The sequence below is a fragment of the Oncorhynchus mykiss genome, chromosome 16, assembly GCF_013265735.2.
Source record: "Oncorhynchus mykiss isolate Arlee chromosome 16, USDA_OmykA_1.1, whole genome shotgun sequence".
Taxonomy (NCBI): domain Eukaryota; kingdom Metazoa; phylum Chordata; class Actinopteri; order Salmoniformes; family Salmonidae; genus Oncorhynchus; species Oncorhynchus mykiss.
In genome coordinates, this window is record NC_048580.1 from 70920970 (window position 1) to 70943297 (window position 22328).

Here is a 22328-nt window from a genome sequence, read left to right on the forward strand (position 1 = left end):
ATTTCGAGTGCTAAATGAAGAGTTCAGCCAGCTTGTACAGGTCTCTGTCAGAGCATGAGTAGGCTTTACAAGCAATCTTTGGTAGCTCGCTGTGATCGTATAGTGTTTAGTACTCTGCGTTGTGGCCGCAGGAACCCCGGTCTGAATCCGGGTCACGGCAAAGAATTGCCATTTCAAAAGGGTTGTATTTTGAATGAGTTGAAACCTCCTGTGTGAGCTAAGAAACTCAATAACTCTTCCATTTGACAAAGTCTCCATCTCATGGTAGGTTAATTACTTACATTAACTGATTCATCTGCTTTTTCTTAGGTTTTTACCATTTTTAATCTCGAGATCCAACTGAGAAATGTAGTTTCCCCGAAACGACCAAAATGATGAAGAAATCGTGTATGATTCTGAATGTTTACTCATATCTCGCGATATTCCCACTTTGGGTCCCAAACCATAGTTTAAGAATCCATGTCAGAGTATCTTGAGTTTATTCAGTTCGAGACCCAAATGAAAAATGTACTGTCCTCGGATGACCGAAATTAAGAAGAAATAGCTTGTGACTCAAAATGTTTACTGATATCGCGCTGCCCACCTCTCACATACTCAGGCCCACTTTGGGTCCCAAAACATAGTTTAAGAAACCCTGTTGCTAGACAATTGAAGGAGTCCATATCGATTCCAATATTAGTAAATAACATCTGTTTTGTGACGTGATTTTGCAAGACAGAGATATGGGTTAAATGAATGAGACATGTTTGATATAAATACGTGTGGCGGTGTTCTTACCTGGAACATACTTGGCATCTACAGGCGCTGTGGCTTAGTTGGTTAAAGCGCCTGTCTAGTAAACAGGAGATCCTGAGTTTGAATCTCAGCAGAGCCTTTTCAAAAATTGGTGGAGAGTGTTCTGCTTTTCTCAACCAATGAGTCTTGAGAATTTGGAGTGATGAGAGGAGAAAAGACGTGAGGAGGCTGCAATTGAGATATTCCAATTTCACGGAAAAAGGGAACTTTTTCAAAGAATTACAACGTACCAACTGTCTCAAGTTCAGCTGGTTCTTCAGTTGATTCATTTCGAGTGCTAAATGAAGAGTTCAGCCAGCTTGTACAGGTCTCTGTCAGAGCATGAGTAGGCTTTACAAGCAATCTTTGGTAGCTCGCTGTGATCGTATAGTGTTTAGTACTCTGCGTTGTGGCCGCAGGAACCCCGGTCTGAATCCGGGTCACGGCAAAGAATTGCCTATTTCAAAAGGGTTGTATTTTGAATGAGTTGAAACCTCCTGTGTGAGCTAAGAAACTCAATAACTCTTCCATTTGACAAAGTCTCCATCTCATGGTAGGTTAATTACTTACATTAACTGATTCATCTGCTTTTTCTTAGGTTTTTACCATTTTTAATCTCGAGATCCAACTGAGAAATGTAGTTTCCCCGAAACGACCAAAATGATGAAGAAATCGTGTATGATTCTGAATGTTTACTCATATCTCGCGATATTCCCACTTTGGGTCCCAAACCATAGTTTAAGAATCCATGTCAGAGTATCTTGAGTTTATTCAGTTCGAGACCCAAATGAAAAATGTACTGTCCTCGGATGACCGAAATTAAGAAGAAATAGCTTGTGACTCAAAATGTTTACTGATATCGCGCTGCCCACCTCTCACATACTCAGGCCCACTTTGGGTCCCAAAACATAGCTTAAGAAACCCTGTTGCTAGACAATTGAAGGAGTCCATATCGATTCCAATATTAGTAAATAACATCTGTTTTGTGACGTGATTTTGCAAGACAGAGATATGGGTTAAATGAATGAGACATGTTTGATATAAATACGTGTGGCGGTGTTCTTACCTGGAACATACTTGCATCTACAGGCGCTGTGGCTTAGTTGGTTAAAGCGCCTGTCTAGTAAACAGGAGATCCTGAGTTCGAATCTCAGCAGAGCCTTTTCAAACATTGGTGGAGAGTGTTCTGCTTTCTCAACCAATGAGTCTTGAGAATTTGGAGTGATAAGAGGAGAAAAGACGTGAGGAGGATGCAATTGAGATATTCCAATTTCACGTAAAAAGGGAACTTTTTCAAAGAATTACAACGTACCAACTATCTCAAGTTCAACTGGTTCTTCAGTTGATTCATTTCGAGTGCTAAATGAAGAGTTCAGCCAGCTTGTACAGGTCTCTGTCAGAGCATGAGTAGGCTTTACAAGCAATCTTTGGTAGCTCGCTGTGATCGTATAGTGTTTAGTACTCTGCGTTGTGGCCGCAGGAACCCCGGTCTGAATCCGGGTCACGGCAAAGAATTGCCATTTCAAAAGGGTTGTATTTTGAATGAGTTGAAACCTCCTGTGTGAGCTAAGAAACTCAATAACTCTTCCATTTGACAAAGTCTCCATCTCATGGTAGGTTAATTACTTACATTAACTGATTCATCTGCTTTTTCTTAGGTTTTTACCATTTTTAATCTCGAGATCCAACTGAGAAATGTAGTTTCCCCGAAACGACCAAAATGATGAAGAAATCGTGTATGATTCTGAATGTTTACCCATATCTCGCGATATTCCCACTTTGGGTCCCAAACCATAGTTTAAGAATCCATGTCAGAGTATCTTGAGTTTATTCAGTTCGAGACCCAAATGAAAAATGTACTGTCCTCGGATGACCGAAATTAAGAAGAAATAGCTTGTGACTCAAAATGTTTACTGATATCGCGCTGCCCACCTCTCACATACTCAGGCCCACTTTGGGTCCCAAAACATAGCTTAAGAAACCCTGTTGCTAGACAATTGAAGGAGTCCATATCGATTCCAATATTAGTAAATAACATCTGTTTTGTGACGTGATTTTGCAAGACAGAGATATGGGTTAAATGAATGAGACATGTTTGATATAAATACGTGTGGCGGTGTTCTTACCTGAACATACTAGGCATCTACAGGCGCTGTGGCTTAGTTGGTTAAAGCGCCTGTCTAGTAAACATGAGATCCTGAGATTCGAATCTCAGCAGAGCCTTTTCAAACATTGGTGGAGAGTGTTCTGCTTTTCTCAACCAATGAGTCTTGAGAATTTGGAGTGATGAGAGGAGAAAAGACGTGAGGAGGATGCAATTAAGATATTCCAATTTCACGGAAAAAGGGAACTTTTTCAAAGAATTACAACGTACCAACTATCTCAAGTTCAGCTGGTTCTTCAGTTGATTCATTTCGAGTGCTAAATGAAGAGTTCAGCCAGCTTGTACAGGTCTCTGTCAGAGCATGAGTAGGCTTTACAAGCAATCTTTGGTAGCTCGCTGTGATCGTATAGTGTTTAGTACTCTGCGTTGTGGCCGCAGGAACCCCGGTCTGAATCCGGGTCACGGCAAAGAATTGCCATTTCAAAAGGGTTGTATTTTGAATGAGTTGAAACCTCCTGTGTGAGCTAAGAAACTCAATAACTCTTCCATTTGACAAAGTCTCCATCTCATGGTAGGTTAATTACTTACATTAACTGATTCATCTGCTTTTTCTTAGGTTTTTACCATTTTTAATCTCGAGATCCAACTGAGAAATGTAGTTTCCCCGAAACGACCAAAATGATGAAGAAATCGTGTATGATTCTGAATGTTTACCCATATCTCGCGATATTCCCACTTTGGGTCCCAAACCATAGTTTAAGAATCCATGTCAGAGTATCTTGAGTTTATTCAGTTCGAGACCCAAATGAAAAATGTACTGTCCTCGGATGACCGAAATTAAGAAGAAATAGCTTGTGACTCAAAATGTTTACTGATATCGCGCTGCCCACCTCTCACATACTCAGGCCCACTTTGGGTCCCAAAACATAGCTTAAGAAACCCTGTTGCTAGACAATTGAAGGAGTCCATATCGATTCCAATATTAGTAAATAACATATGTTTTGTGACGTGATTTTGCAAGACAGAGATATGGGTTAAATGAATGAGACATGTTTGATATAAATACGTGTGGCGGTGTTCTTACCTGGAACATACTTGCCATCTACAGGCGCTGTGGCTTAGTTGGTTAAAGCGCCTGTCTAGTAAACAGGAGATCCTGAGTTCGAATCTCAGCAGAGCCTTTTCAAACATTGGTGGAGAGTGTTCTGCTTTCTCAACCAATGAGTCTTGAGAATTTGGAGTGATAAGAGGAGAAAAGACGTGAGGAGGATGCAATTGAGATATTCCAATTTCACGGAAAAAGGGAACTTTTTCAAAGAATTACAACGTACCAACTATCTCAAGTTCAACTGGTTCTTCAGTTGATTCATTTCGAGTGCTAAATGAAGAGTTCAGCCAGCTTGTACAGGTCTCTGTCAGAGCATGAGTAGGCTTTACAAGCAATCTTTGGTAGCTCGCTGTGATCGTATAGTGTTTAGTACTCTGCGTTGTGGCCGCAGGAACCCCGGTCTGAATCCGGGTCACGGCAAAGAATTGCCATTTCAAAAGGGTTGTATTTTGAATGAGTTGAAACCTCCTGTGTGAGCTAAGAAACTCAATAACTCTTCCATTTGACAAAGTCTCCATCTCATGGTAGGTTAATTACTTACATTAACTGATTCATCTGCTTTTTCTTAGGTTTTTACCATTTTTAATCTCGAGATCCAACTGAGAAATGTAGTTTCCCCGAAACGACCAAAATGATGAAGAAATCGTGTATGATTCTGAATGTTTACCCATATCTCGCGATATTCCCACTTTGGGTCCCAAACCATAGTTTAAGAATCCATGTCAGAGTATCTTGAGTTTATTCAGTTCGAGACCCAAATGAAAAATGTACTGTCCTCGGATGACCGAAATTAAGAAGAAATAGCTTGTGACTCAAAATGTTTACTGATATCGCGCTGCCCACCTCTCACATACTCAGGCCCACTTTGGGTCCCAAAACATAGCTTAAGAAACCCTGTTGCTAGACAATTGAAGGAGTCCATATCGATTCCAATATTAGTAAATAACATCTGTTTTGTGACGTGATTTTGCAAGACAGAGATATGGGTTAAATGAATGAGACATGTTTGATATAAATACGTGTGGCGGTGTTCTTACCTGGAACATACTAGGCATCTACAGGCGCTGTGGCTTAGTTGGTTAAAGCGCCTGTCTAGTAAACAGGAGATCCTGAGTTCGAATCTCAGCAGAGCCTTTTCAAACATTGGTGGAGAGTGTTCTGCTTTTCTCAACCAATGAGTCTTGAGAATTTGGAGTGATGAGAGGAGAAAAGACGTGAGGAGGATGCAATTAAGATATTCCAATTTCACGGAAAAAGGGAACTTTTTCAAAGAATTACAACGTACCAACTGTCTCAAGTTCAGCTGGTTCTTCAGTTGATTCATTTCGAGTGCTAAATGAAGAGTTCAGCCAGCTTGTACAGGTCTCTGTCAGAGCATGAGTAGGCTTTACAAGCAATCTTTGGTAGCTCGCTGTGATCGTATAGTGTTTAGTACTCTGCGTTGTGGCCGCAGGAACCCCGGTCTGAATCCGGGTCACGGCAAAGAATTGCCATTTCAAAAGGGTTGTATTTTGAATGAGTTGAAACCTCCTGTGTGAGCTAAGAAACTCAATAACTCTTCCATTTGACAAAGTCTCCATCTCATGGTAGGTTAATTACTTACATTAACTGATTCATCTGCTTTTTCTTAGGTTTTTACCATTTTTAATCTCGAGATCCAACTGAGAAATGTAGTTTCCCCGAAACGACCAAAATGATGAAGAAATCGTGTATGATTCTGAATGTTTACCCATATCTCGCGATATTCCCACTTTGGGTCCCAAACCATAGTTTAAGAATCCATGTCAGAGTATCTTGAGTTTATTCAGTTCGAGACCCAAATGAAAAATGTACTGTCCTCGGATGACCGAAATTAAGAAGAAATAGCTTGTGACTCAAAATGTTTACTGATATCGCGCTGCCCACCTCTCACATACTCAGGCCCACTTTGGGTCCCAAAACATAGCTTAAGAAACCCTGTTGCTAGACAATTGAAGGAGTCCATATCGATTCCAATATTAGTAAATAACATCTGTTTTGTGACGTGATTTTGCAAGACAGAGATATGGGTTAAATGAATGAGACATGTTTGATATAAATACGTGTGGCGGTGTTCTTACCTGGAACATACTAGGCATCTACAGGCGCTGTGGCTTAGTTGGTTAAAGCGCCTGTCTAGTAAACAGGAGATCCTGAGTTCGAATCTCAGCAGAGCCTTTTCAAACATTGGTGGAGAGTGTTCTGCTTTTCTCAACCAATGAGTCTTGAGAATTTGGAGTGATGAGAGGAGAAAAGACGTGAGGAGGATGCAATTGAGATATTCCAATTTCACGGAAAAAGGGAACTTTTTCAAAGAATTACAACGTACCAACTGTCTCAAGTTCAGCTGGTTCTTCAGTTGATTCATTTCGAGTGCTAAATGAAGAGTTCAGCCAGCTTGTACAGGTCTCTGTCAGAACATGAGTAGGCTTTACAAGCAATCTTTGGTAGCTCGCTGTGATCGTATAGTGTTTAGTACTCTGCGTTGTGGCCGCAGGAACCCCGGTCTGAATCCGGGTCACGGCAAAGAATTGCCATTTCAAAAGGGTTGTATTTTGAATGAGTTGAAACCTCCTGTGTGAGCTAAGAAACTCAATAACTCTTCCATTTGACAAAGTCCCCATCTCATGGTAGGTTAATTACTTACATTAACTGATTCATCTGCTTTTTCTTAGGTTTTTACCATTTTTAATCTCGAGATCCAACTGAGAAATGTAGTTTCCCCGAAACGACCAAAATGATGAAGAAATCGTGTATGATTCTGAATGTTTACTCATATCTCGCGATATTCCCACTTTGGGTCCCAAACCATAGTTTAAGAATCCATGTCAGAGTATCTTGAGTTTATTCAGTTCGAGACCCAAATGAAAAATGTACTGTCCTCGGATGACCGAAATTAAGAAGAAATAGCTTGTGACTCAAAATGTTTACTGATATCGCGCTGCCCACCTCTCACATACTCAGGCCCACTTTGGGTCCCAAAACATAGCTTAAGAAACCCTGTTGCTAGACAATTGAAGGAGTCCATATCGATTCCAATATTAGTAAATAACATCTGTTTTGTGACGTGATTTTGCAAGACAGAGATATGGGTTAAATGAATGAGACATGTTTGATATAAATACGTGTGGCGGTGTTCTTACCTGGAACATACTTGGCATCTACAGGCGCTGTGGCTTAGTTGGTTAAAGCGCCTGTCTAGTAAACAGGAGATCCTGAGTTCGAATCTCAGCAGAGCCTTTTCAAACATTGGTGGAGAGTGTTCTGCTTTTCTCAACCAATGAGTCTTGAGAATTTGGAGTGATAAGAGGAGAAAAGACGTGAGGAGGATGCAATTGAGATATTCCAATTTCACGTAAAAAGGGAACTTTTTCAAAGAATTACAACGTACCAACTATCTCAAGTTCAACTGGTTCTTCAGTTGATTCATTTCGAGTGCTAAATGAAGAGTTCAGCCAGCTTGTACAGGTCTCTGTCAGAGCATGAGTAGGCTTTACAAGCAATCTTTGGTAGCTCGCTGTGATCGTATAGTGTTTAGTACTCTGCGTTGTGGCCGCAGGAACCCCGGTCTGAATCCGGGTCACGGCAAAGAATTGCCATTTCAAAAGGGTTGTATTTTGAATGAGTTGAAACCTCCTGTGTGAGCTAAGAAACTCAATAACTCTTCCATTTGACAAAGTCTCCATCTCATGGTAGGTTAATTACTTACATTAACTGATTCATCTGCTTTTTCTTAGGTTTTTACCATTTTTAATCTCGAGATCCAACTGAGAAATGTAGTTTCCCCGAAACGACCAAAATGATGAAGAAATCGTGTATGATTCTGAATGTTTACCCATATCTCGCGATATTCCCACTTTGGGTCCCAAACCATAGTTTAAGAATCCATGTCAGAGTATCTTGAGTTTATTCAGTTCGAGACCCAAATGAAAAATGTACTGTCCTCGGATGACCGAAATTAAGAAGAAATAGCTTGTGACTCAAAATGTTTACTGATATCGCGCTGCCCACCTCTCACATACTCAGGCCCACTTTGGGTCCCAAAACATAGCTTAAGAAACCCTGTTGCTAGACAATTGAAGGAGTCCATATCGATTCCAATATTAGTAAATAACATCTGTTTTGTGACGTGATTTTGCAAGACAGAGATATGGGTTAAATGAATGAGACATGTTTGATATAAATACGTGTGGCGGTGTTCTTACCTGGAACATACTAGGCATCTACAGGCGCTGTGGCTTAGTTGGTTAAAGCGCCTGTCTAGTAAACAGGAGATCCTGAGTTCGAATCTCAGCAGAGCCTTTTCAAACATTGGTGGAGAGTGTTCTGCTTTTCTCAACCAATGAGTCTTGAGAATTTGGAGTGATGAGAGGAGAAAAGACGTGAGGAGGATGCAATTGAGATATTCCAATTTCACGGAAAAAGGTAGCTTTTTCAAAGAATTACAACGTACCAACTGTCTCAAGTTCAGCTGGTTCTTCAGTTGATTCATTTTGAGTGCTAAATGAAGAGTTCAGCCAGCTTGTACAGGTCTCTGTCAGAGCATGAGTAGGCTTTACAAGCAATCTTTGGTAGCTCGCTGTGATCGTATAGTGTTTAGTACTCTGCGTTGTGGCCGCAGGAACCCCGGTCTGAATCCGGGTCACGGCAAAGAATTGCCATTTCAAAAGGGTTGTATTTTGAATGAGTTGAAACCTCCTGTGTGAGCTAAGAAACTCAATAACTCTTCCATTTGACAAAGTCCCCATCTCATGGTAGGTTAATTACTTACATTAACTGATTCATCTGCTTTTTCTTAGGTTTTTACCATTTTTAATCTCGAGATCCAACTGAGAAATGTAGTTTCCCCGAAACGACCAAAATGATGAAGAAATCGTGTATGATTCTGAATGTTTACTCATATCTCGCGATATTCCCACTTTGGGTCCCAGACCATAGTTTAAGAATCCATGTCAGAGTATCTTGAGTTTATTCAGTTCGAGACCCAAATGAAAAATGTACTGTCCTCGGATGACCGAAATTAAGAAGAAATAGCTTGTGACTCAAAATGTTTACTGATATCGCGCTGCCCACCTCTCACATACTCAGGCCCACTTTGGGTCCCAAAACATAGCTTAAGAAACCCTGTTGCTAGACAATTGAAGGAGTCCATATCGATTCCAATATTAGTAAATAACATCTGTTTTGTGACGTGATTTTGCAAGACAGAGATATGGGTTAAATGAATGAGACATGTTTGATATAAATACGTGTGGCGGTGTTCTTACCTGGAACATACTTGGCATCTACAGGCGCTGTGGCTTAGTTGGTTAAAGCGCCTGTCTAGTAAACAGGAGATCCTGAGTTCGAATCTCAGCAGAGCCTTTTCAAACATTGGTGGAGAGTGTTCTGCTTTTCTCAACCAATGAGTCTTGAGAATTTGGAGTGTTGAGAGGAGAAAAGACGTGAGGAGGATGCAATTGAGATATTCCAATTTCACGGAAAAAGGGAACTTTTTCAAAGAATTACAACGTACCAACTATCTCAAGTTCAGCTGGTTCTTCAGTTGATTCATTTCGAGTGCTAAATGAAGAGTTCAGCCAGCTTGTACAGGTCTCTGTCAGAGCATGAGTAGGCTTTACAAGCAATCTTTGCTAGCTCGCTGTGATCGTATAGTGTTTAGTACTCTGCGTTGTGGCCGCAGGAACCCCGGTCTGAATCCGGGTCACGGCAAAGAATTGCCATTTCAAAAGGGTTGTATTTTGAATGAGTTGAAACCTCCTGTGTGAGCTAAGAAACTCAATAACTCTTCCATTTGACAAAGTCCCCATCTCATGGTAGGTTAATTACTTACATTAACTGATTCATCTGCTTTTTCTTAGGTTTTTACCATTTTTAATCTCGAGATCCAGCTGAGAAATGTAGTTTCCCCGAAACGACCAAAATGATGAAGAAATCGTGTATGATTCTGAATGTTTACTCATATCTCGCGATATTCCCACTTTGGGTCCCAAACCATAGTTTAAGAATCCATGTCAGAGTATCTTGAGTTTATTCAGTTCGAGACCCAAATGAAAAATGTACTGTCCTCGGATGACCGAAATTAAGAAGAAATAGCTTGTGACTCAAAATGTTTACTGATATCGCGCTGCCCACCTCTCACATACTCAGGCCCACTTTGGGTCCCAAAACATAGCTCAAGAAACCCTGTTGCTAGACAATTGAAGGAGTCCATATCGATTCCAATATTAGTAAATAACATATGTTTTGTGACGTGATTTTGCAAGACAGAGATATGGGTTAAATGAATGAGACATGTTTGATATAAATACGTGTGGCGGTGTTCTTACCTGGAACATACTTGGCATCTACAGGCGCTGTGGCTTAGTTGGTTAAAGCGCCTGTCTAGTAAACAGGAGATCCTGAGTTCGAATCTCAGCAGAGCCTTTTCAAACATTGGTGGAGAGTGTTCTGCTTTTCTCAACCAATGAGTCTTGAGAATTTGGAGTGATGAGAGGAGAAAAGACGTGAGGAGGATGCAATTGAGATATTCCAATTTCACGGAAAAAGGTAGCTTTTTCAAAGAATTACAACGTACCAACTATCTCAAGTTCAGCTGGTTCTTCAGTTGATTCATTTCGAGTGCTAAATGAAGAGTTCAGCCAGCTTGTACAGGTCTCTGTCAGAGCATGAGTAGGCTTTGCAAGCAATCTTTGCTAGCTCGCTGTGATCGTATAGTGTTTAGTACTCTGCGTTGTGGCCGCAGGAACCCCGGTCTGAATCCGGGTCACGGCAAAGAATTGCCATTTCAAAAGGGTTGTATTTTGAATGAGTTGAAACCTCCTGTGTGAGCTAAGAAACTCAATAACTCTTCCATTTGACAAAGTCCCCATCTCATGGTAGGTTAATTACTTACATTAACTGATTCATCTGCTTTTTCTTAGGTTTTTACCATTTTTAATCTCGAGATCCAGCTGAGAAATGTAGTTTCCCCGAAACGACCAAAATGATGAAGAAATCGTGTATGATTCTGAATGTTTACTCATATCTCGCGATATTCCCACTTTGGGTCCCAAACCATAGTTTAAGAATCCATGTCAGAGTATCTTGAGTTTATTCAGTTCGAGACCCAAATGAAAAATGTACTGTCCTCGGATGACCGAAATTAAGAAGAAATAGCTTGTGACTCAAAATGTTTACTGATATCGCGCTGCCCACCTCTCACATACTCAGGCCCACTTTGGGTCCCAAAACATAGCTCAAGAAACCCTGTTGCTAGACAATTGAAGGAGTCCATATCGATTCCAATATTAGTAAATAACATATGTTTTGTGACGTGATTTTGCAAGACAGAGATATGGGTTAAATTAATGAGACATGTTTGATATAAATACGTGTGGCGGTGTTCTTACCTGGAACATACTAGGCATCTACAGGCGCTGTGGCTTAGTTGGTTAAAGCGCCTGTCTAGTAAACAGGAGATCCTGATTACGAATCTCAGCAGAGCCTTTTCAAACATGTCATTGGTGGAAAGGTCAGAGTGGAGAGTGTTCTGCTTTTCTCAACCAATGAGTCTTGAGAATTTGGAGTGATGAGAGGAGAAAAGATGTGAGGAGGATGCAATTGAGATATTCCAATTTCACGGAAAAAGGGAACTTTTTCAAAGAATTACAACGTACCAACTATCTCAAGTTCAGCTGGTTCTTCAGTTGATTCATTTCGAGTGCTAAATGAAGAGTTCAGCCAGCTTGTACAGGTCTCTGTCAGAGCATGAGTAGGCTTTACAAGCAATCTTTGCTAGCTCGCTGTGATCGTATAGTGTTTAGTACTCTCCGTTGTGGCCGCAGGAACCCCGGTCTGAATCCGGGTCACGGCAAAGAATTGCCATTTCAAAAGGGTTGTATTTTGAATGAGTTGAAACCTCCTGTGTGAGCTAAGAAACTCAATAACTCTTCCATTTGACAAAGTCCCCATCTCATGGTAGGTTAATTACTTACATTAACTGATTCATCTGCTTTTTCTTAGGTTTTTACCATTTTTAATCTCGAGATCCAGCTGAGAAATGTAGTTTCCCCGAAACGACCAAAATGATGAAGAAATCGTGTATGATTCTGAATGTTTACTCATATCTCGCGATATTCCCACTTTGGGTCCCAAACCATAGTTTAAGAATCCATGTCAGAGTATCTTGAGTTTATTCAGTTCGAGACCCAAATGAAAAATGTACTGTCCTCGGATGACCGAAATTAAGAAGAAATAGCTTGTGACTCAAAATGTTTACTGATATCGCGCTGCCCACCTCTCACATACTCAGGCCCACTTTGGGTCCCAAAACATAGCTCAAGAAACCCTGTTGCTAGACAATTGAAGGAGTCCATATCGATTCCAATATTAGTAAATAACATATGTTTTGTGACGTGATTTTGCAAGACAGAGATATGGGTTAAATGAATGAGACATGTTTGATATAAATACGTGTGGCGGTGTTCTTACCTGGAACATACTTGGCATCTACAGGCGCTGTGGCTTAGTTGGTTAAAGCGCCTGTCTAGTAAACAGGAGATCCTGAGTTCGAATCTCAGCAGAGCCTTTTCAAACATTGGTGGAGAGTGTTCTGCTTTTCTCAACCAATGAGTCTTGAGAATTTGGAGTGATGAGAGGAGAAAAGACGTGAGGAGGATGCAATTGAGATATTCCAATTTCACGGAAAAAGGTAGCTTTTTCAAAGAATTACAACGTACCAACTATCTCAAGTTCAGCTGGTTCTTCAGTTGATTCATTTCGAGTGCTAAATGAAGAGTTCAGCCAGCTTGTACAGGTCTCTGTCAGAGCATGAGTAGGCTTTGCAAGCAATCTTTGCTAGCTCGCTGTGATCGTATAGTGTTTAGTACTCTGCGTTGTGGCCGCAGGAACCCCGGTCTGAATCCGGGTCACGGCAAAGAATTGCCATTTCAAAAGGGTTGTATTTTGAATGAGTTGAAACCTCCTGTGTGAGCTAAGAAACTCAATAACTCTTCCATTTGACAAAGTCCCCATCTCATGGTAGGTTAATTACTTACATTAACTGATTCATCTGCTTTTTCTTAGGTTTTTACCATTTTTAATCTCGAGATCCAGCTGAGAAATGTAGTTTCCCCGAAACGACCAAAATGATGAAGAAATCGTGTATGATTCTGAATGTTTACTCATATCTCGCGATATTCCCACTTTGGGTCCCAAACCATAGTTTAAGAATCCATGTCAGAGTATCTTGAGTTTATTCAGTTCGAGACCCAAATGAAAAATGTACTGTCCTCGGATGACCGAAATTAAGAAGAAATAGCTTGTGACTCAAAATGTTTACTGATATCGCGCTGCCCACCTCTCACATACTCAGGCCCACTTTGGGTCCCAAAACATAGTTTAAGAAACCCTGTTGCTAGACAATTGAAGGAGTCCATATCGATTCCAATATTAGTAAATAACATCTGTTTTGTGACGTGATTTTGCAAGACAGAGATATGGGTTAAATTAATGAGACATGTTTGATATAAATACGTGTGGCGGTGTTCTTACCTGGAACATACTTGGCATCTACAGGCGCTGTGGCTTAGTTGGTTAAAGCACCTGTCTAGTAAACAGGAGATCCTGAGTTCGAATCTCAGCAGAGCATTTTCAAACATTGGTGGAGAGTGTTCTGCATTTCTCAACCAATGAGTCTTGAGAATTTGGAGTGATGAGAGGAGAAAAGACGTGAGGAGGATGCAATTGAGATATTCCAATTTCACGGAAAAAGGGAACTTTTTCAAAGAATTACAACGTACCAACTATCTCAAGTTCAGCTGGTTCTTCAGTTGATTCATTTCGAGTGCTAAATGAATAGTTCAGCCAGCTTGTACAGGTCTCTGTCTGAGCATGAGTAGGCTTTACAAGCAATCTTTGGTAGCTCGCTGTGATCGTATAGTGTTTAGTACTCTGCGTTGTGGCCGCAGGAACCCCGGTCTGAATCCGGGTCACGGCAAAGAATTGCCATTTCAAAAGGGTTGTATTTTGAATGAGTTGAAACCTCCTGTGTGAGCTAAGAAACTCAATAACTCTTCCATTTGACAAAGTCCCCATCTCATGGTAGGTTAATTACTTACATTAACTGATTCATCTGCTTTTTCTTAGGTTTTTACCATTTTTAATCTCGAGATCCAACTGAGAACTGTAGTTTCCCCGAAACGACCAAAATTATGAAGAAATCGTGTATGATTCTGAATGTTTACTCATATCTCGCGATATTCCCACTTTGGGTCCCAAACCATAGTTTAAGAATCCATGTCAGAGTATCTTGAGTTTATTCAGTTCGAGACCCAAATGAAAAATGTACTGTCCTCGGATGACCGAAATTAAGAAGAAATCGCTTGTGACTCAAAATGTTTACTGATATCGCGCTGCCCACCTCTCACATACTCAGGCCCACTTTGGGTCCCAAAACATAGCTTAAGAAACCCTGTTGCTAGACAATTGAAGGAGTCCATATCGATTCCAATATTAGTAAATAACATCTGTTTTGTGACGTGATTTTGCAAGACAGAGATATGGGTTAAATGAATGAGACATGTTTGATATAAATACGTGTGGCGGTGTTCTTACCTGGAACATACTTGGCATCTACAGGCGCTCTGGCTTAGTTGGTTAAAGCGCCTGTCTCGTAAACAGGAGATCCTGAGTTCAAATCTCAGCAGAGCCTTTTCAAACATTGGTGGAGAGTGTTCTGCTTTTCTCAACCAATGAGTCTTGAGAATTTGGAGTGATGTGAGGAGGATGCAATTGAGATATTCCAATTTCACGGAAAAAGGGAACTTTTTCAAAGAATTACAACGTACCAACTATCTCAAGTTCAGCTGGTTCTTCAGTTGATTCATTTCGAGTGCTAAATGAAGAGTTCAGCCAGCTTGTACAGGTCTCTGTCAGAGCATGAGTAGGCTTTACAAGCAATCTTTGGTAGCTCGCTGTGATCGTATAGTGTTTAGTACTCTGCGTTGTGGCCGCAGGAACCCCGGTCTGAATCCGGGTCACGGCAAAGAATTGCCATTTCAAAAGGGTTGTATTTTGAATGAGTTGAAACCTCCTGTGTGAGCTAAGAAACTCAATAACTCTTCCATTTGACAAAGTCCCCATCTCATGGTAGGTTAATTACTTACATTAACTGATTCATCTGCTTTTTCTTAGGTTTTTACCATTTTTAATCTCGAGATCCAACTGAGAAATGTAGTTTCCCCGAAACGACCAAAATGATGAAGAAATCGTGTATGATTCTGAATGTTTACTCATATCTCGCGATATTCCCACTTTGGGTCCCAAACCATAGTTTAAGAATCCATGTCAGAGTATCTTGAGTTTATTCAGTTCGAGACCCAAATGAAAAATGTACTGTCCTCGGATGACCGAAATTAAGAAGAAATAGCTTGTGACTCAAAATGTTTACTGATATCGCGCTGCCCACCTCTCACATACTCAGGCCCACTTTGGGTCCCAAAACATAGCTTAAGAAACCCTGTTGCTAGACAATTGAAGGAGTCCATATCGATTCCAATATTAGTAAATAACAAATGTTTTGTGACGTGATTTTGCAAGACAGAGATATGGGTTAAATGAATGAGACATGTTTGATATAAATACGTGTGGCGGTGTTCTTACCTGGAACATACTTGGCATCTACAGGTGCTGTGGCTTAGTTGGTTAAAGCGCCTGTCTAGTAAACAGGAGATCCTGAGTTCGAATCTCAGCAGAGCCTTTTCAAACATTGGTGGAGAGTGTTCTGCTTTTCTCAACCAATGAGTCTTGAGAATTTGGAGTGATGAGAGGAGAAAAGACGTGAGATGACCGGATGACCGAAATTAAGAAGAAATAGCTTGTGACTCAAAATGTTTACTGATATCGCGCTGCCCACCTCTCACATACTCAGGCCCACTTTGGGTCCCAAAACATAGCTTAAGAAACCCTGTTGCTAGACAATTGAAGGAGTCCATATCGATTCCAATATTAGTAAATAACAAATGTTTTGTGACGTGATTTTGCAAGACAGAGATATGGGTTAAATGAATGAGACATGTTTGATATAAATACGTGTGGCGGTGTTCTTACCTGGAACATACTTGGCATCTACAGGTGCTGTGGCTTAGTTGGTTAAAGCGCCTGTCTAGTAAACAGGAGATCCTGAGTTCGAATCTCAGCAGAGCCTTTTCAAACATTGGTGGAGAGTGTTCTGCTTTTCTCAACCAATGAGTCTTGATAATTTGGAGTGATGAGAGGAGAAAAGACGTGAGGAGGATGCAATTGAGATATTCCAATTTCACGGAAAAAGGGAACTTTTTCAAAGAATTACAACGTACCAACTATCTCAAGTTCAGCTGGTTCTTCAGTTGATTAATTTCGAGTGCTAAATGAAGAGTTCAGCCAGCTTGTACAGGTCTCTGTCAGAGCATGAGTAGGCTTTACAAGCAATCTTTGGTAGCTCGCTGTGATCGTATAGTGTTTAGTACTCTGCGTTGTGGCCGCAGGAACCCCGGTCTGAATCCGGGTCACGGCAAAGAATTGCCATTTCAAAAGGGTTGTATTTTGAATGAGTTGAAACCTCCTGTGTGAGCTAAGAAACTCAATAACTCTTCCATTTGACAAAGTCCCCATCTCATGGTAGGTTAATTACTTACATTAACTGATTCATCTGCTTTTTCTTAGGTTTTTACCATTTTTAATCTCGAGATCCAACTGAGAAATGTAGTTTCCCCGAAACGACCAAAATGATGAAGAAATCGTGTATGATTCTGAATGTTTACTCATATCTCGCGATATTCCCACTTTGGGTCCCAAACCATAGTTTAAGAATCCATGTCAGAGTATCTTGAGTTTATTCAGTTCGAGACCCAAATGAAAAATGTACTGTCCTCGGATGACCGAAATTAAGAAGAAATAGCTTGTGACTCAAAATGTTTACTGATATCGCGCTGCCCACCTCTCACATACTCAGGCTCACTTTGGGTCCCAAAACATAGCTTAAGAAACCCTGTTGCTAGACAATTGAAGGAGTCCATATCGATTCCAATATTAGTAAATAACATCTGTTTAGTGACGTGATTTTGCAAGACAGAGATATGGGTTAAATGAATGAGACATGTTTGATATAAATACGTGTGGCGGTGTTCTTACCTGGAACATACTTGGCATCTACAGGCGCTGTGGCTTAGTTGGTTAAAGCGCCTGTCTAGTAAACAGGAGATCCTGAGTTCGAATCTCAGCAGAGCCTTTTCAAACATGTCATTGGTGGAAAGGTCAGAGTGGAGAGTGTTCTGCTTTTCTCAACCAATGAGTCTTGAGAATTTGGAGTGATGAGAGGAGAAAAGATGTGAGGAGGATGCAATTGAGATATTCCAATTTCACGGAAAAAGGGAAGTTTTTCAAAGAATTACAACGTACCAACTGTCCCAAGTTCAGCTGGTTCTTCAGTTGATTAATTTCGAGTGCTAAATGAAGAGTTCAGCCAGCTTGTACAGGTCTCTGTCAGAACATGAGTAGGCTTTACAAGCAATCTTTGGTAGCTCGCTGTGATCGTATAGTGTTTAGTACTCTGCGTTGTGGCCGCAGGAACCCCGGTCTGAATCCGGGTCACGGCAAAGAATTGCCATTTCAAAAGGGTTGTATTTTGAATGAGTTGAAACCTCCTGTGTGAGCTAAGAAACTCAATAACTCTTCCATTTGACAAAGTCTCCATCTCATGGTAGGTTAATTACTTACATTAACTGATTCATCTGCTTTTTCTTAGGTTTTTACCATGTTTAATCTCGAGATCCAACTGAGAAATGTAGTTTCCCCGAAACGACCAAAATGATGAAGAAATCGTGTATGATTCTGAATGTTTACTCATATCTCGCGATATTCCCACTTTGGGTCCCAAACCATAGTTTAAGAATCCATGTCAGAGTATCTTGAGTTTATTCAGTTCGAGACCCAAATGAAAAATGTACTGTCCTCGGATGACCGAAATTAAGAAGAAATAGCTTGTGACTCAAAATGTTTACTGATATCGCGCTGCCCACCTCTCACATACTCAGGCCCACTTTGGGTCCCAAAACATAGTTTAAGAAACCCTGTTGCTAGACAATTGAAGGAGTCCATATCGATTCCAATATTAGTAAATAACATCTGTTTTGTGACGTGATTTTGCAAGACAGAGATATGGGTTAAATTAATGAGACATGTTTGATATAAATACGTGTGGCGGTGTTCTTACCTGGAACATACTTGGCATCTACAGGCGCTGTGGCTTAGTTGGTTAAAGCACCTGTCTAGTAAACAGGAGATCCTGAGTTCGAATCTCAGCAGAGCATTTTCAAACATTGGTGGAGAGTGTTCTGCATTTCTCAACCAATGAGTCTTGAGAATTTGGAGTGATGAGAGGAGAAAAGACGTGAGGAGGATGCAATTGAGATATTCCAATTTCACGGAAAAAGGGAACTTTTTCAAAGAATTACAACGTACCAACTATCTCAAGTTCAGCTGGTTCTTCAGTTGATTCATTTCGAGTGCTAAATGAATAGTTCAGCCAGCTTGTACAGGTCTCTGTCTGAGCATGAGTAGGCTTTACAAGCAATCTTTGGTAGCTCGCTGTGATCGTATAGTGTTTAGTACTCTGCGTTGTGGCCGCAGGAACCCCGGTCTGAATCCGGGTCACGGCAAAGAATTGCCATTTCAAAAGGGTTGTATTTTGAATGAGTTGAAACCTCCTGTGTGAGCTAAGAAACTCAATAACTCTTCCATTTGACAAAGTCCCCATCTCATGGTAGGTTAATTACTTACATTAACTGATTCATCTGCTTTTTCTTAGGTTTTTACCATTTTTAATCTCGAGATCCAACTGAGAAATGTAGTTTCCCCGAAACGACCAAAATGATGAAGAAATCGTGTATGATTCTGAATGTTTACTCATATCTCGCGATATTCCCACTTTGGGTCCCAAACCATAGTTTAAGAATCCATGTCAGAGTATCTTGAGTTTATTCAGTTCGAGACCCAAATGAAAAATGTACTGTCCTCGGATGACCGAAATTAAGAAGAAATCGCTTGTGACTCAAAATGTTTACTGATATCGCGCTGCCCACCTCTCACATACTCAGGCCCACTTTGGGTCCCAAAACATAGCTTAAGAAACCCTGTTGCTAGACAATTGAAGGAGTCCATATCGATTCCAATATTAGTAAATAACATCTGTTTTGTGACGTGATTTTGCAAGACAGAGATATGGGTTAAATGAATGAGACATGTTTGATATAAATACGTGTGGCGGTGTTCTTACCTGGAACATACTTGGCATCTACAGGCGCTCTGGCTTAGTTGGTTAAAGCGCCTGTCTCGTAAACAGGAGATCCTGAGTTCAAATCTCAGCAGAGCCTTTTCAAACATTGGTGGAGAGTGTTCTGCTTTTCTCAACCAATGAGTCTTGAGAATTTGGAGTGATGTGAGGAGGATGCAATTGAGATATTCCAATTTCACGGAAAAAGGGAACTTTTTCAAAGAATTACAACGTACCAACTATCTCAAGTTCAGCTGGTTCTTCAGTTGATTCATTTCGAGTGCTAAATGAAGAGTTCAGCCAGCTTGTACAGGTCTCTGTCAGAGCATGAGTAGGCTTTACAAGCAATCTTTGGTAGCTCGCTGTGATCGTATAGTGTTTAGTACTCTGCGTTGTGGCCGCAGGAACCCCGGTCTGAATCCGGGTCACGGCAAAGAATTGCCATTTCAAAAGGGTTGTATTTTGAATGAGTTGAAACCTCCTGTGTGAGCTAAGAAACTCAATAACTCTTCCATTTGACAAAGTCCCCATCTCATGGTAGGTTAATTACTTACATTAACTGATTCATCTGCTTTTTCTTAGGTTTTTACCATTTTTAATCTCGAGATCCAACTGAGAAATGTAGTTTCCCCGAAACGACCAAAATGATGAAGAAATCGTGTATGATTCTGAATGTTTACTCATATCTCGCGATATTCCCACTTTGGGTCCCAAACCATAGTTTAAGAATCCATGTCAGAGTATCTTGAGTTTATTCAGTTCGAGACCCAAATGAAAAATGTACTGTCCTCGGATGACCGAAATTAAGAAGAAATAGCTTGTGACTCAAAATGTTTACTGATATCGCGCTGCCCACCTCTCACATACTCAGGCCCACTTTGGGTCCCAAAACATAGCTTAAGAAACCCTGTTGCTAGACAATTGAAGGAGTCCATATCGATTCCAATATTAGTAAATAACATCTGTTTAGTGACGTGATTTTGCAAGACAGAGATATGGGTTAAATGAATGAGACATGTTTGATATAAATACGTGTGGCGGTGTTTTTACCTGGAACATACTTGGCATCTACAGGCGCTGTGGCTTAGTTGGTTAAAGCGCCTGTCTAGTAAACAGGAGATCCTGAGTTCGAATCTCAGCAGAGCCATTTCAAACATTGGTGGAGAGTGTTCTGCTTTTCTCAACCAATGAGTCTTGAGAATTTGGAGTGATGAGAGGAGAAAAGACGTGAGATGACCGGATGACCGAAATTAAGAAGAAATAGCTTGTGACTCAAAATGTTTACTGATATCGCGCTGCCCACCTCTCACATACTCAGGCCCACTTTGGGTCCCAAAACATAGCTTAAGAAACCCTGTTGCTAGACAATTGAAGGAGTCCATATCGATTCCAATATTAGTAAATAACAAATGTTTTGTGACGTGATTTTGCAAGACAGAGATATGGGTTAAATGAATGAGACATGTTTGATATAAATACGTGTGGCGGTGTTCTTACCTGGAACATACTTGGCATCTACAGGTGCTGTGGCTTAGTTGGTTAAAGTGCCTGTCTAGTAAACAGGAGATCCTGAGTTCGAATCTCAGCAGAGCCTTTTCAAACATTGGTGGAGAGTGTTCTGCTTTTCTCAACCAATGAGTCTTGATAATTTGGAGTGATGAGAGGAGAAAAGACGTGAGGAGGATGCAATTGAGATATTCCAATTTCACGGAAAAAGGGAACTTTTTCAAAGAATTACAACGTACCAACTATCTCAAGTTCAGCTGGTTCTTCAGTTGATTAATTTCGAGTGCTAAATGAAGAGTTCAGCCAGCTTGTACAGGTCTCTGTCAGAGCATGAGTAGGCTTTACAAGCAATCTTTGGTAGCTCGCTGTGATCGTATAGTGTTTAGTACTCTGCGTTGTGGCCGCAGGAACCCCGGTCTGAATCCGGGTCACGGCAAAGAATTGCCATTTCAAAAGGGTTGTATTTTGAATGAGTTGAAACCTCCTGTGTGAGCTAAGAAACTCAATAACTCTTCCATTTGACAAAGTCCCCATCTCATGGTAGGTTAATTACTTACATTAACTGATTCATCTGCTTTTTCTTAGGTTTTTACCATTTTTAATCTCGAGATCCAACTGAGAAATGTAGTTTCCCCGAAACGACCAAAATGATGAAGAAATCGTGTATGATTATGAATGTTTACTCATATCTCGCGATATTCCCACTTTGGGTCCCAAACCATAGTTTAAGAATCCATGTCAGAGTATCTTGAGTTTATTCAGTTCGAGACCCAAATGAAAAATGTACTGTCCTCGGATGACCGAAATTAAGAAGAAATAGCTTGTGACTCAAAATGTTTACTGATATCGCGCTGCCCACCTCTCACATACTCAGGCTCACTTTGGGTCCCAAAACATAGCTTAAGAAACCCTGTTGCTAGACAATTGAAGGAGTCCATATCGATTCCAATATTAGTAAATAACATCTGTTTAGTGACGTGATTTTGCAAGACAGAGATATGGGTTAAATGAATGAGACATGTTTGATATAAATACGTGTGGCGGTGTTTTTACCTGGAACATACTTGGCATCTACAGGCGCTGTGGCTTAGTTGGTTAAAGCGCCTGTCTAGTAAACAGGAGATCCTGAGTTCGAATCTCAGCAGAGCCTTTTCAAACATTGGTGGAGAGTGTTCTGCTTTTCTCAACCAATGAGTCTTGATAATTTGGAGTGATGAGAGGAGAAAAGACGTGAGGAGGATGCAATTGAGATATTCCAATTTCACGGAAAAAGGGAACTTTTTCAAAGAATTACAACGTACCAACTATCTCAAGTTCAGCTGGTTCTTCAGTTGATTCATTTCGAGTGCTAAATGAAGAGTTCAGCCAGCTTGTACAGGTCTCTGTCAGAGCATGAGTAGGCTTTACAAGCAATCTTTGGTAGCTCGCTGTGATCGTATAGTGTTTAGTACTCTGCGTTGTGGCCGCAGGAACCCCGGTCTGAATCCGGGTCACGGCAAAGAATTGCCATTTCAAAAGGGTTGTAT

General features: G+C 40.7%; 14 non-coding genes across 14 annotated transcripts; all 14 read left to right on the forward strand.

Annotated features, from left to right (window-relative positions):
- The first annotated feature begins 1862 nt into the window (after positions 1–1862).
- Positions 1863–1936, forward strand: trnat-agu. Its single transcript has one exon. It is a non-coding gene; the product is annotated as a tRNA-Thr (tRNA).
- A 2049-nt stretch (positions 1937–3985) lies between these two features.
- Positions 3986–4059, forward strand: trnat-agu. Its single transcript has one exon. It is a non-coding gene; the product is annotated as a tRNA-Thr (tRNA).
- Positions 4060–5046: 987 nt separating this feature from the next.
- trnat-agu lies at positions 5047–5120 on the forward strand. Its single transcript has one exon. It is a non-coding gene; the product is annotated as a tRNA-Thr (tRNA).
- Positions 5121–6108: 988 nt separating this feature from the next.
- Positions 6109–6182, forward strand: trnat-agu. Its single transcript has one exon. It is a non-coding gene; the product is annotated as a tRNA-Thr (tRNA).
- Positions 6183–7170: 988 nt separating this feature from the next.
- trnat-agu lies at positions 7171–7244 on the forward strand. Its single transcript has one exon. It is a non-coding gene; the product is annotated as a tRNA-Thr (tRNA).
- Positions 7245–8232: 988 nt separating this feature from the next.
- trnat-agu lies at positions 8233–8306 on the forward strand. The gene has a single exon. It is a non-coding gene; the product is annotated as a tRNA-Thr (tRNA).
- Positions 8307–9294: 988 nt separating this feature from the next.
- trnat-agu lies at positions 9295–9368 on the forward strand. Its single transcript has one exon. It is a non-coding gene; the product is annotated as a tRNA-Thr (tRNA).
- A 988-nt stretch (positions 9369–10356) lies between these two features.
- Positions 10357–10430, forward strand: trnat-agu. Its single transcript has one exon. It is a non-coding gene; the product is annotated as a tRNA-Thr (tRNA).
- Positions 10431–12499: 2069 nt separating this feature from the next.
- On the forward strand, positions 12500–12573 carry trnat-agu. Its single transcript has one exon. It is a non-coding gene; the product is annotated as a tRNA-Thr (tRNA).
- A 2050-nt stretch (positions 12574–14623) lies between these two features.
- On the forward strand, positions 14624–14697 carry trnat-cgu. Its single transcript has one exon. It is a non-coding gene; the product is annotated as a tRNA-Thr (tRNA).
- Positions 14698–17179: 2482 nt separating this feature from the next.
- Positions 17180–17253, forward strand: trnat-agu. Its single transcript has one exon. It is a non-coding gene; the product is annotated as a tRNA-Thr (tRNA).
- A 2069-nt stretch (positions 17254–19322) lies between these two features.
- Positions 19323–19396, forward strand: trnat-cgu. The gene has a single exon. It is a non-coding gene; the product is annotated as a tRNA-Thr (tRNA).
- Positions 19397–20369: 973 nt separating this feature from the next.
- On the forward strand, positions 20370–20443 carry trnat-agu. Its single transcript has one exon. It is a non-coding gene; the product is annotated as a tRNA-Thr (tRNA).
- Positions 20444–21878: 1435 nt separating this feature from the next.
- On the forward strand, positions 21879–21952 carry trnat-agu. The gene has a single exon. It is a non-coding gene; the product is annotated as a tRNA-Thr (tRNA).
- The last annotated feature ends 376 nt before the right edge of the window (positions 21953–22328 follow it).